A 12,413-nucleotide genomic window follows, 5' to 3' on the forward strand; every position below is an offset into this window, starting at 1 on the left:
GGAGGAATGCTGAGGAAAGCTAAATAAACTAAGTGTAAGAATGATACTTTGGTATAAACTTGGAATAATAGTTATAACACATTTTTTTTTCAAGTTCCTGCCCCTCTTTGGACACAAATCCCTGCAATCAGAATTGTTCTTCTCTGTCCATTTAGTTATTTGTAGGTTTATGGTTCTGCCATCTTCTAAGTCTTACCTACTGTTCTTGCATTCTCCGTTCATTTGGTGAAAAACTTAGTACCAGGTAGAGTGAGGGTTCCATTTTATTTGGCTTCCCCAAATAGCTACAGCATCCCACATTCCACAACATGATTAATGGCAATATGGTGCAGTAGAAATTACCTTGATCTGAAGTCAAAAGAATCCAATTCTATTCTTAGCTCTGTCCCCTACCATATGGCTTTAAAAGGACAAAGTAAATAACAAATATGAAATTAGCAAGACAGATGAATGCAATTTTCTGTGGCCCCCTGAACATGCCTGTACTCTTGAAATACCAACCTCACCAAAAATCCTCCTATTTTAACTTTTACAGCTTATTCCCATACTTCTTTCCCTAGTGCTTAACTGTAAGAGAATCAATATTAAGTACAGAAGTATGCATGTGGGACCAGCCAGGTGTGGACAAAGATGTGTGTGTACCCTCTTTGGTGATGTGTTTTAGTTGAAACAGCCAGGCTCTGAGGCAGGGCACAACTTGCCAATGTGCAGTGACTTCAAGTGACTACAGCTGATTTTTACAAGGAGTGCATTTGGGCTGTTCTGCTCCAGTGAGCAGTTCATCAGGCTTGAGATTCCTGTGAGAATTGGGCTATGACTTGGTGGAAACTTTGTATAAAATCAACAACATCCTTGCTGAATCCTGACACCTAGCTGATATTTACCAGGAGAACTCTTAAGTTGTTTAGGCTCTGTGTTTTTGTTGTCACTTCTGTATATTTACATTTTGAATTTATTTTGCTTCCAGTTAAGTAATTTTTTTTCTCTCCCAAGGGGAAGAGATTTTCTTTTTAATATTATTTTTTGCGAAACCACAAGGAGGGGAGGGGCAGAGAGAGAGAGGGACAGAGGATCTGAAGCAGGCTCTGTGTTAACAGCAGTAAGCCCAGCGTGGGACTTGAGCTCGTGAACTTTGAGATCATGACCTGAGCCAAAGTCGGATGCTCAACTAACTGAGCCATGCAAGCACCCCAAGAGATTTTTGTTTTCGATGTGAAAGTTCTGATTTAGTAATTCCTGTCTCATATGGAGAGGTGTCCCAGAAAGTGAATCCACACAGAGGGCCACTACTACGTGCTGCTACAAAGTCTAGGGAGTGTGTATGCATACATGTGTATATAAAATGTGTGTACATATATATGACTCTCAGTCCACACTTTCAGGTGTGTAGGGGGTGTAACATCATTTTTCTATAACTGAACTTGAATTCCATTTCAGATTGCCATTCTTCTGGTAATAGAAATGTAATCTCAATTTATAAGCTCTTTTCAATCCTCTCTTTCGCCTATCTAGAAAACTTACTGAGTTCCAATGTATTGTCACATATCCAGTTTACTTTTGCAGTGATCAGGGGTAGCATAAAAATATATTAAAAATATCTAAAAATCAAAATTGCAGAGGCACAAACAATCAAAATGGATGTCTATAGTAACTAATTAATACCAGTGAACAGTACATGCTGTTGGCCTTGTCCTTCTGATCTTCAGCTGTTAGTTCACTCAAGTCACAGCTCTGTCTTTCTGTCCTCATAGAAAGGCATCTTCAAGTTTCCGTACCACATCCAAGTGCTTCCTAGGAGCAATAAGTATATTATACCACTTTCATCCCACTTCTGCCCATGGAAACGATGTTTTTGTCTACTGCTCCTTAGGACGTGGGGGAAAGTATATCATCCTGGATTCTACTCAAGAACTGAATGTGGGGTGGTGGTTGATATCAGAGGGCTACACTCCTCTTGATTTTCTCTTCCTTATCAAGGTTTAAGTTGTGTTTGGACCAGGTTATGGGTAGGAATCAGGTAACTGAAGTGGTCAGAACATAGATAATTTTCAGAAATTTTAGCTTCCAGCTTTATTATTTTATATTAAATTTCTCTTCCACAAGAATCTAAAGAATATTTAATAGGGGGCACTGTAGCCTGGCTCTTCATATGCATTCCCGAATATTCTCCAAATTTTGTTTAGCACAAAATTTTTATGGTCTGAGTTCTTTAGGCATCTTTGCTTTGGTTTTTGACAATCAGGGGTCATTTTCGTACTGTTTAGTTGTTTTGTACCCACTGAGGCAACAAGTGTTGCCCATTAAATGGAGAATGTTCACAGCATAATAAAGAATATCAGGAGTGGGTGCCTTCTCTTTTCACCTCTTTGGTCTCAGCCACAGAAACGAGATGACAAAGGGGACATCGTCATTTGGAAAGCATCACAGTAAGACACACACATTGTGCTGCTGCTGCGACTTGAAGGCCCACCACCTTTAGAAGCATGCCTGTGGCAAATGTGGCTGTCCTATGAAGTGGAAGAGAAAGTATAAGTGGAGCCCAAGGCTAAAAGACAAAATAGCCCTGGGACTGGTCGAATGAGGCATCTACAAGTTGTACACTGCAGATTCGGGCCTGGATTCCATTAAGGAACAACACCTCAACCCAAGAGGGCACCAGTTGAGGCATTCAATTCATCTTAAGGATTATAATAAACGTTCTACTTTAAATTAAAAAAAAAAAAGAATATCAAGAATGGCAAACATACTGGCTACTGTGTGTTTAAATATCCACCATATATACTTCAGACATCTGACCCATCTGTCAAGTCTATATATGGACGTCTCAGACACAAGAACAGTTTATCTTCTTGAAAGCCCACCCACTCTTTGGATCACACTATTAGGAAATTATTTACTATTATGGTCTGCAATCCATCTCTGTGTAACTTTCCTAAGAATACTAAAGAGAATAAATAGAAAACAACCAGTCACTCTTGTATTATTGCTTCTCTCCAGGCCTTGCTTCAGATATTCTGTTTTGTTCACCACCTTATAGCCCAAAGGCATGACCACACACCAGGATGTAGAACGGAAAGCTGATTTTTTGGAAGCCCAGTGTTTTGTGTAGTTGTTCTGCCATCCAGAATCCTGCCAAAATTCCTGATTAGCAGTCTGGGCAACCAGCTTTTGATCAGTATGCTTTATCTTCCAGTGAAAGGATTTCAAACCCAGTGAAACCCACACATTGGAGAGAGGTAATACATTGGTCATTTCGATTGGAAACCCTCCACAGGTCATGAACACGAGGCTCTGTGAGCTGTATGTTGTCCTGCCCTGTCCATGGCCCAAGCCTCTTTCACACTGTACTTCCTCTGTGCTTTCACCATACTGGACACTTTGTCTTTTTAATTTCTCTTCACCCACCATGCTTCCTTGGGACATAGGCCTTTGCTCTGATGCACGCACTCCTAGACAAGATTTTTCTTCTCCTATGTACCAGTATTACCTTCCTTCAGATTTTAGCTCAAATGATATGTCCTTATGATCTGTCCTTGGGAAGCTTCCCCAAGTTCCTTAATGAAATCCTTTGTTTCTTTTTTTTTCTTTTAGAGTCACTGATTTACACTTCTTTGTAGGATTTTTCACATATTTTCTCCTTTATGTTTTTTTAAGGCTTATTTATTTTGAGAGAGGGAGAAGAAGGGAAGAAGAGGGAGGGGCAGAGAGACAGGGAAAGAAGGGACTCAAGTGGGCTCTGCACTGTTAGCACAGTCTGACGCCAGGCTTGAACTTGCAAATTTTGAGATCATGACCTGAGCCGCAATCAAGAGTTGGACACTTTACCAACTGAGCCACCCAGGCACCCCTATTCTCTCCTCATGGTTTAATATCCAACTGGCACATAGTAGGCACTGCATAAATAGTTTTTGAATGAACAAATGAATGAATGAATGAATGAATGAATGAATGAATGAAAAGTTCATACCTATACGTAAAGCTAGACCTGGGCCCATGGACTTGGCAGGTCTTTATTCTCTCCTGCCTCTTTTCGTCTCCATGTTTCCTTTTCCTCCTTAATTGCAGTACCTGCTTCCAGCAAGCACTGGAATCAAATAAATGGTTAAATGTGTGTATTTTTTCCTTAAGGCCTGTTATAGGCTGTGGTAATGATGATTCTATGATACCACCCAGACCTTGTCTAATCAGCAACAGGAATCTGCAGGGAAATAATGTTTCCCAGGGTCGGAGTCAATGGTTGCGGCAGAGGAGTTACAGAAAAAAAGATGGGGGGGGGGGGGCGGAGGTGTAGAAAAGAAAGAAATCCAGTGACAATTTTTCCCAAATGACATTTATTTTATATTCTTTGTAATATTTACAATATATCTTGTCATTAACTCAACCAATTAAGGGAGACAGTGGCAGGATGTTCTCAAAAAGTTTATAATAACAAACTCTGCTCTCATTCATGTTCTCTAAAATGTAGCAGATTAGATGTCATTTCACATCCCTTAATTTACAACTTCCCTTCAGATGCAGCCCACTAGATTACATAAAACATAGCTGAAATATGTCTTCATTTTTCATGGAAATCAGATATGGTAATTTGAACATCGAAGGCAGGCTTAAACCGATTTTGGATTGTATTTTCATAAGTGGTGATATTTTCTCAGTATAATTTTGTTTTTAGCAACACATTTAGAAACTCTACTAAGAACAAATATCCAGGAAATATTTATTCTGACCAGTTGCCTCTTTAGAAAGGTATGATTTGATATTCACTTGGCACAATTTTAAATGCTAATCTTGTTATATTGATCACAAAAATGAAACAAAAGGAAACAAATTTAAGCTTGAAAAGTGATGACAATTTGAATATGAATGGTTTGTTATAATGAAAGGTGGTAAAGGTGAGAAGTAAGAAACATTTATAGGAAGATGACTTTCAGTTTAAAACACAAGTTTATTTAAAAATGAGCAACAAAAAAAAATGAGGCAGAGACTTATGATACAGACACGTTATTTATGATAACTCAATCTGTATTACCAAGAACCCACATACAAGTATGGATATGGAAAACTGTGCAAATAATTCAATTATACAAAACAAATTGAAAAGGCATAACATCACCATCTGAAGATTTGGACACTTTAATCTTTTTCCAGTACTGTTTATTTGGAGGAAAGTCTGTTTTGATGGGTTTATATTTTTGTCACAAAAAATATGAAACATAAAGAAGCAACGACAATTTGTTCAGTGATTTTGTTCAGTGATAATTTGAGAAGGATACTGTTGAAAGCAAAACACTTTGACTTTGAAATATTGTTTCCATTACTTGGGTTTTTCCTGAAGTAATCTGTAAAGATAGTTTGTGATCCAATCATGAATTCTAAGAACCTAAATGCACTGTGTCCCTAAAAAAAAAAAAAAAAATCTATCCTCTGTCTAATTCATTATGAAGGGAGTTAAACAGGTGATCAAGGTTGAGGCCCAAAGTAGGAAAGTGGGCTTTTGGAGGCAGGGACAGTGGAAATGTTGGTGGAGAAACAAATAATTAAGATAGTTGCATAAGAAATGCAATTTCTAGGGGTGCCTGGGTGGCTCAGTTGGTTAAGCAGCCGACTTCAGCTCAGATCATGATCTTGCATTTTGAGTGTGCAAGCCCCACATTGGGCTCTGTGCTAACAGTTCACAGCCTAGAGGCTGCTTCAGATTCTCCCTCTCTCTCTGCCCCTCTCCCTCCCTCTTACTCTGTTTCTCTCAAAAGTAAAGAAACACTAAAAACATTTTAAATACAATTTCTACATTAAAAACTAAATTGCTATTGTTTCTGCCTGTGGTTCGCTCCCACCTTCCCTGTTTTGAAAAAAAAAAATGAAGTTTGTACATTAGCAGTGAATAACTAACATAATTAACATATTTCAGATAGTTCTATGACCTCTCGTAAAATAATTCGTGTTCACACAAATGAAAATAAGTAGCTCTCTGCACTGCCCTCTGTTCTGAATGAAGTTTGGAAATGTATCATTTTTTTTCTATATAGGTCAAGACTGCCCATTAAAACACGTACCTCTGCTTGATTCCTATTTTTGAAAATTATTTAGTATTAAAACTGTATTTTTTAAGGAAGAAATACATTTCCACAAAGCTGGCCTGGTCACAGCTTATATACTGACTGAGTAGCAATTTAAAATGCTAAGGTCATATCAAGTGAGAAAAACAGAATGTGTGACTTGTTTGGGATCACGAAACATTAAAATGCAAGTACTACTGTAGGAGATCAATTATTTTCTCTGTGATTTGTAAGGCTGACCTTTTGACTGAAGAAGTCCTAAGGAAAACCAGACTAATGGCCTTGTGGCCTCACAGAAAAGGAAATCTCTAACCAAATCTAAATTATATGAACTAGGGCACAAAGTTGTTTTGCACAATTGCATTATTTCCAACTGAGTAGATACAGTTTTTTCCCCCTTTGTTTCATTTTTTTTTAACCACTTCTAGCAGGAATAAGAAGGCAGTGCCAGCAGCTCTTACTCCAGGGAGAGCTGGACACCCTTTACACTTATGAAGTGAAACAAAATGAGAAAGATGAATCCACGTTTTTCTTAACCATATCCCCCCATAACCATTCCCTACTGTCCAGAGAATTCTCTATATGGAAAGATGAGTCCATGAAGCTCTGTGTCGATAGAAAAGTGAAATTGGGAAAGTGGGCAGAAACAGAGTCATCCATTAATTTATTTTTTAATTCATTAAATATCTATCATAGACCTCTTATCTGTCAGACTCACAGACAGACACTAAGGTGTCAAAGTTAGTAAGACAAACATGGACCATGCCCTCTTGGAGTTTATAAGCCAATGGAAATTATTAAGCAAATAAATTGCATTATAAGTATAATGCATTGTAACACTTAACAAAGAATATGAAAAAGAGGAAGGCCAGTAATCTCAGGGTTTTATTAACAATGGCAATTCAATTACTTGTTTGGTGGACATGAAGAACATTGGCCATTTTCAGAATATATTTTGAGATCTTGTAAAGGAAATAGACCATTGTCTTTCTTATTTATCTGAAGGTCATGTGGTTGAATTGGTGCAAAAGCACAGGGAAGTGGGATTATGTAAAATTGTTACTGTCTGGAACAAAATAAATATTTTTAGAAAGAAAATATTTAAATTTTATTTTTAATTGATTATGATTACTTACATTGGCCACAATACAACTTCTCAAACCTTGCAGTCAAATTGAATACCACCTACCACCACTTCATTTCTTTTTCCATATTTCATACAGTACTTGCTTTTTATTAATTAAACAGTTTTATGTTGAGATCATGGTAGATTCACAAGCAATTGTAAGAAAAATAGAAGTCCTGGGTACCTTTTAGCCAGTTTCCCTAATGGTAATATCTTGCAAACCTGTAATACAACATCACAACTAGGACATTAATACAATTATGTTGCAGTGTATTTATGCCACAGTAGGAGTGCTTATCATGCCTATTTAAGCCCCACCCACTTTTCACCTGCTTCCACGTATTCCTTAACCATTGGCAACCACTAACCAGTTTTCCATTCCTATAATTTTGCCATTGCAATATATACCTTATATAAATGGAACCATTCATGTGTAACCTTTGGGAACTGGCTTTTTAAACTCGGCAAAATTCTCTGGAGATTTGTTTAGGTTGTCGTGTGTATTAGTTGGTTCCTTTTTATTGCAGAGTAGTATTCCATAGTCATATGGATACATTACAGTTTGTTTGCCTATTCACTCATTGAAGGGCATCTAGGTTATTCCCAGTTTGGGGTGTTTATTAACAAAGATGCTAGCTATAAACATCTAGCTAGATTTCTTGTATAAATCTGGGATAAATGCCCAGGAATGATTGACAGGTTATATGGTAATTATGTGTTTAGTTTTTAAAGAACTTAAACTATTTTCCAGAGCAGCTGTACCAGTTTACATTGCCAGCAGCCATGTGTGAGTAATCCAGTTTGTCCACATCCTCATCAGCATATGGTGGTGTAGCTATTTTTTATTTTTATTTTAGCCATTCTGATAGGTTTGTAGCAATATCTCATTGTAGTTTTAATTTGCATTTCCTTAATACTAATGATTGAATATCTTTTTGTGTACTTGTTAGTTGTAGATCTTGGTTAGTGATATGCCTTTAGTCCATTTTCCAAATGAATTTTAACAGTTGACTTTTGAGATTTCCTTCTTTGTCAGGTATGTGTTTTGTAAATATTTTCTCCCTGCCTGTAGCTTATTTTTCATCATCTTATCAGGAGCTTTCAAAGACCTAAAATTTTAATTTGCCGAGATCTAATTGATTAATTTTTCTTTTATTAATAGTGCGTTCAGTGTCATCTAAGAACTCTCTGACTAATCTTAGATCCCAAAGATTTTCTGGCTTTTTTTGTCTAAATGTTTTATAATTTTATATGTTACATTTAAATCTGTGATCTATTTAGAGTTAATTTTTATAGTAGATATAAGACTTGGGTCAGGGTTTGTTTCTTTATTTGCCTACGCATGTTTATTTGCTCCAGCACCTTTAAAAGTTGAAAATGCTAACTTTCCTTTTAGTTCCTTTTGCAACTTTGTCAAAAATCAGCCAGGCATATGTGTGTAAGTCTATTTCTGGGCCCCCTATTTTGCTCCACTGCTGTGTCCATCACATGACAATAACCACACAACTTTAATTACTTAAACTATAGAAGTTACAAAATTGGGTAGCCTGATTACATTTTATTCATCTCTTTTCAAAATTGTTTTAGTTATGTCTGGTTACTTGGTCTTACCATATAAATTTTAGAACCATTGTGTCTATATCTAAAAAAGATGTTTCAGGGATCTTGATTTCCCTCATGAATATACATGAACAGACCTCAGTAAAAAATTAGCAAATAGAATTCAGCAGTATATCAAAAGAATTAGAAGTCATGACCAAGTGTGGTTTATTCCAAGGATATACAAAGTTAGTCCAATATTTTTTAATGTTTTTTAAATTTTATTTTATTGACACAGAGAGAAACCGAGCATGAGTCGGGGAAGAGCAGAGAGAGAAGGAGACACAGAATCCGAAGCAGGCTCCAGGCTCTGAACTAGCTGTCAGCACAGAGCCCGATGCAGGGCTCGAAACCACGAACCATGAGATCATGACCTGACCCAAAGTTGGACGCTTAACCAACTGAGTCACCCAGGCGCCCCAAAGTTAGTCCAATATTTAAAAAAGTCAATGTTCAATGTAATCCACCAAATTAACAGACAAAAGAAAAATCACATGATCATATCAATTCAGAGAAGGCATTTGACAAAATTCAATACAAATTTGTGGTATGTATATCTTTGGGTTTATCCTGTTTGGGTTTTAACCAGATTCTTGAATATGCAGATTTCTGTCTCTTGCCAAATTTGGGAAATTTCTGGCTGTTATTTTTTCCAAGTATTTTTTCAGCCCCAGTCTTTTGCTCCTCTCCTTTGGAGACATCAATGACAGTAATGTCAGATTGTCTGTTATGATCCATAGCTCTCCCAGGCTCTGTTCAGGTTTTTTTTCAGTCTATTCTTTCTCTCTTATGTTCATTCTGTGTAATCTCTATTGTTCAGACTTCCACTTCATTAATTCTTTTTCCTGTCCTCTCTGTTCTGCTGTTGAACCCATCCACTGATATTTCATTTTGAGGTTTGTATTTTTTCAGTTATAAAATTTCTCTTTGATTCTTCATATCTGTTATTTCTTTTATGAGACTTTCTGTTTGTTTTTTTATTTGTTTCAAGCATGTTCATAATTGGTCATTGAAGCTTTTTTTTGAAACTTTTTTTAAAAATCATGATTGCTTTAAAATCTTTTTCAGATCATCATAACATCTCTGTCATCTCAGTGTTGGCATCTATTGTTTGTCTTGCTTCATTCAACTGAAAACACCCTGGCTCTTGGTATAATGGTGATTTTTTTAATGAAACCTGGAAATTTTTGTATTATGGTATGAGACTCTGGATCTCGGTTCAACCTTTTGATTAACTGGTTTTCTCTCCCCATGCTCTGGTGGACTGTGGGCATTGTCTGGTTACCCTTAGTTTAGGTTCTAACTTGGCCTCCATTGACATCTGAGAGGGGGTGGAGAGCCCTTGTCACTGCTGGGTTAGGTGAGAGTTTTGGCTCCCCTTGGGGTCTCCACTGAAAGTAGGGTGAGATTACTCTTATTACTGCAGGGTGCTACTGAATGTCTTGAGTCTCTGACAGGCCTCTTCAGATACCCAGACTCCTCCAGGTGGTGAGGGGAAGGAATGACCCATTATGGCTGGGTGAGAGATGGAAGTCCATGTTCCCCATGTAATCTTCACACACCATGGGATCGAGGAGTGCACATCATTGTCATCTGGAATGGTGGGAGACAAAAGCTCCCTACTTGGCTTTTTCTGATACCACTTTGATGGGGATTTGAGAATGTCTCTTATAGCCTCATGAATATAGAAGTCTAGACTTCTCACTCAGCTTTTGATTGCATGAATGGAGATGGGCCGCAATTTTCTCTATGGTATTAGACTAGATTTGAGCAGTTACTATCTAAAAGTTTTCTCTGCCCCAAGGATGCCCCTTTCCTGGTCTTTTGGCTGAAGAAAGCAGATTTGTTGTTGTTGTTTACTTTGTGCTTGCTGGCACTTACCAGTTGCTGGCTTCTTCACTTCCAAGTATGAGATATATGAGGTAAAAAGAAAACCCAGGGAACTCACTACTTGCTTGTTTCTTGGGAATCTCAGTCCCTAGCAGGCCTGCTTCTTCTCTCCTTCTTTCAAATCTTCTATTTGTTTTTTTTTTTTTTTAAATATATACAGCTTAACTGTACTTAGTAGAGGAATAGGGAAAAGTATGATTACTCCATCCTCCTGGAAGCATAAGTCAATAAATTGTTTTGATTAATGCATTTTCATTTAACGAATTATCTCTTCTTGATTTCCATAAATAAGAGGTGAAAAACTCAGAAAGGAACATGGGCACACTCAAACTATGTATCCAGAATCCAAACATTCTCATTTTCATCACTGCTACCACTATGGTCCAAATAATCACTATCTTGCAATAATCTTATAATTGCTTCTCCCCTTTGTCCCCCACTATTTATATTTATTACAGTAGCCAGTAAAGCTCTATTAAAACTATAGTTTAATTACTGCACTCAAACTCTTTCAAGGGCTCTGCATCACTAGAACCAAAATCCATACGGTGGTCTATGAGGCCCTATACATTCTACATCTCCTTTACCTCTTTTGAGTCATTTCCTCCTACTCTCCCCTCACTCACTCTGGTGGAGCCATGGTGGCCTCTGTGCTGTTCTCACCTAGTCTCACATAGTCCTGAGGTGGGCATATTCTTTTCTCAAGACTATTTCCATCTCAGGACTATTGCAGTTGATGTTTCCTTCATCTGGAACATTCTTGCCCAAGATTTCCTACGCATAGCCTTTACACCTCCTGTAAATCTTTTCTCAAATGCTATGTCCTCAGCTCTTCCCTTATTACCATATTTAAAACTGCAACTATGGTAGAAAAGACAATTTCTTGATGCTAGGAAAACTGGACAGCTACATGTAAAAGAATAAAAATGGACCACTTTGTAACATCATATGCAAAAATAAACTCAAAATGGATTAAAGACCTAAGTGTGAGTCCTGAAGCCATAAAAATCCTTGAAGAGAGCACAGGCAGTAATTTCTTGGACATCAGCCACAGCAACATATTTTTAGATATGTCTCCTGAAGCAAAGGAAACAAAAGCAAAAATAAACTGTTGGGACTCCATCAAGGTAAAAAGCTTTGCACAGCAAAGCAAAGGAAATCATCAACAAAACAAAAACCTACTGAATGGGAGAAGATATTTGAAAATGACATGTCCAATAAATAGTTAATATCCAAAATATATAAAGAACTTATACAACTCAATACCAAGAAAACAACCCAATTATAATATGAGCAGAATACCCAAATAGACATTCTTACAAAGAAGACATACAGGTGGCCAACAGACACATGAAAAGATGCTCAACATTACTAATCAACAGGGGAATGCAAATAAAAAACCACAATGAGATATCACCTTACACCAGTTAGAATAGCTACAATCAAAATGATAAGAAGAACATGTTGGTGAGGATATGGAGAAAAAGGAGCCCTTATGCACTGCTGGTGGGAATATAAATTGGTACAGCTACTATGGAAAACAGTATGGAGGTTCCTCAAAAAATTAAAAACAGAAATGCCACATGATCCAATAATTCCATTACTGGATTTTTACCCAAAGAGAATAAAAACATTAATTCAAATAGATATAGAACCTCTATGTATAGTGCAACATTATTTATAATAGTCCAGATATGGAAGCAACCGAAGTGTTCATCAGTAGGTGAGTGGATAAGAAATATGTG

At 37.2% G+C, this 12,413-nt stretch overlaps 1 pseudogene; it reads left to right on the plus strand.

Annotated features, from left to right (window-relative positions):
* Positions 1 to 2,389: 2,389 nt before the first annotated feature.
* Positions 2,390 to 2,682, plus strand: LOC120240281 (annotated as a pseudogene).
* Positions 2,683 to 12,413: the final 9,731 nt, after the last annotated feature.

This window comes from Hyaena hyaena, unplaced genomic scaffold, assembly GCF_003009895.1.
Source record: "Hyaena hyaena isolate Hyena2069 unplaced genomic scaffold, ASM300989v1 scaffold_251, whole genome shotgun sequence".
In the NCBI taxonomy this organism is placed as follows: Eukaryota; Metazoa; Chordata; class Mammalia; order Carnivora; family Hyaenidae; genus Hyaena; species Hyaena hyaena.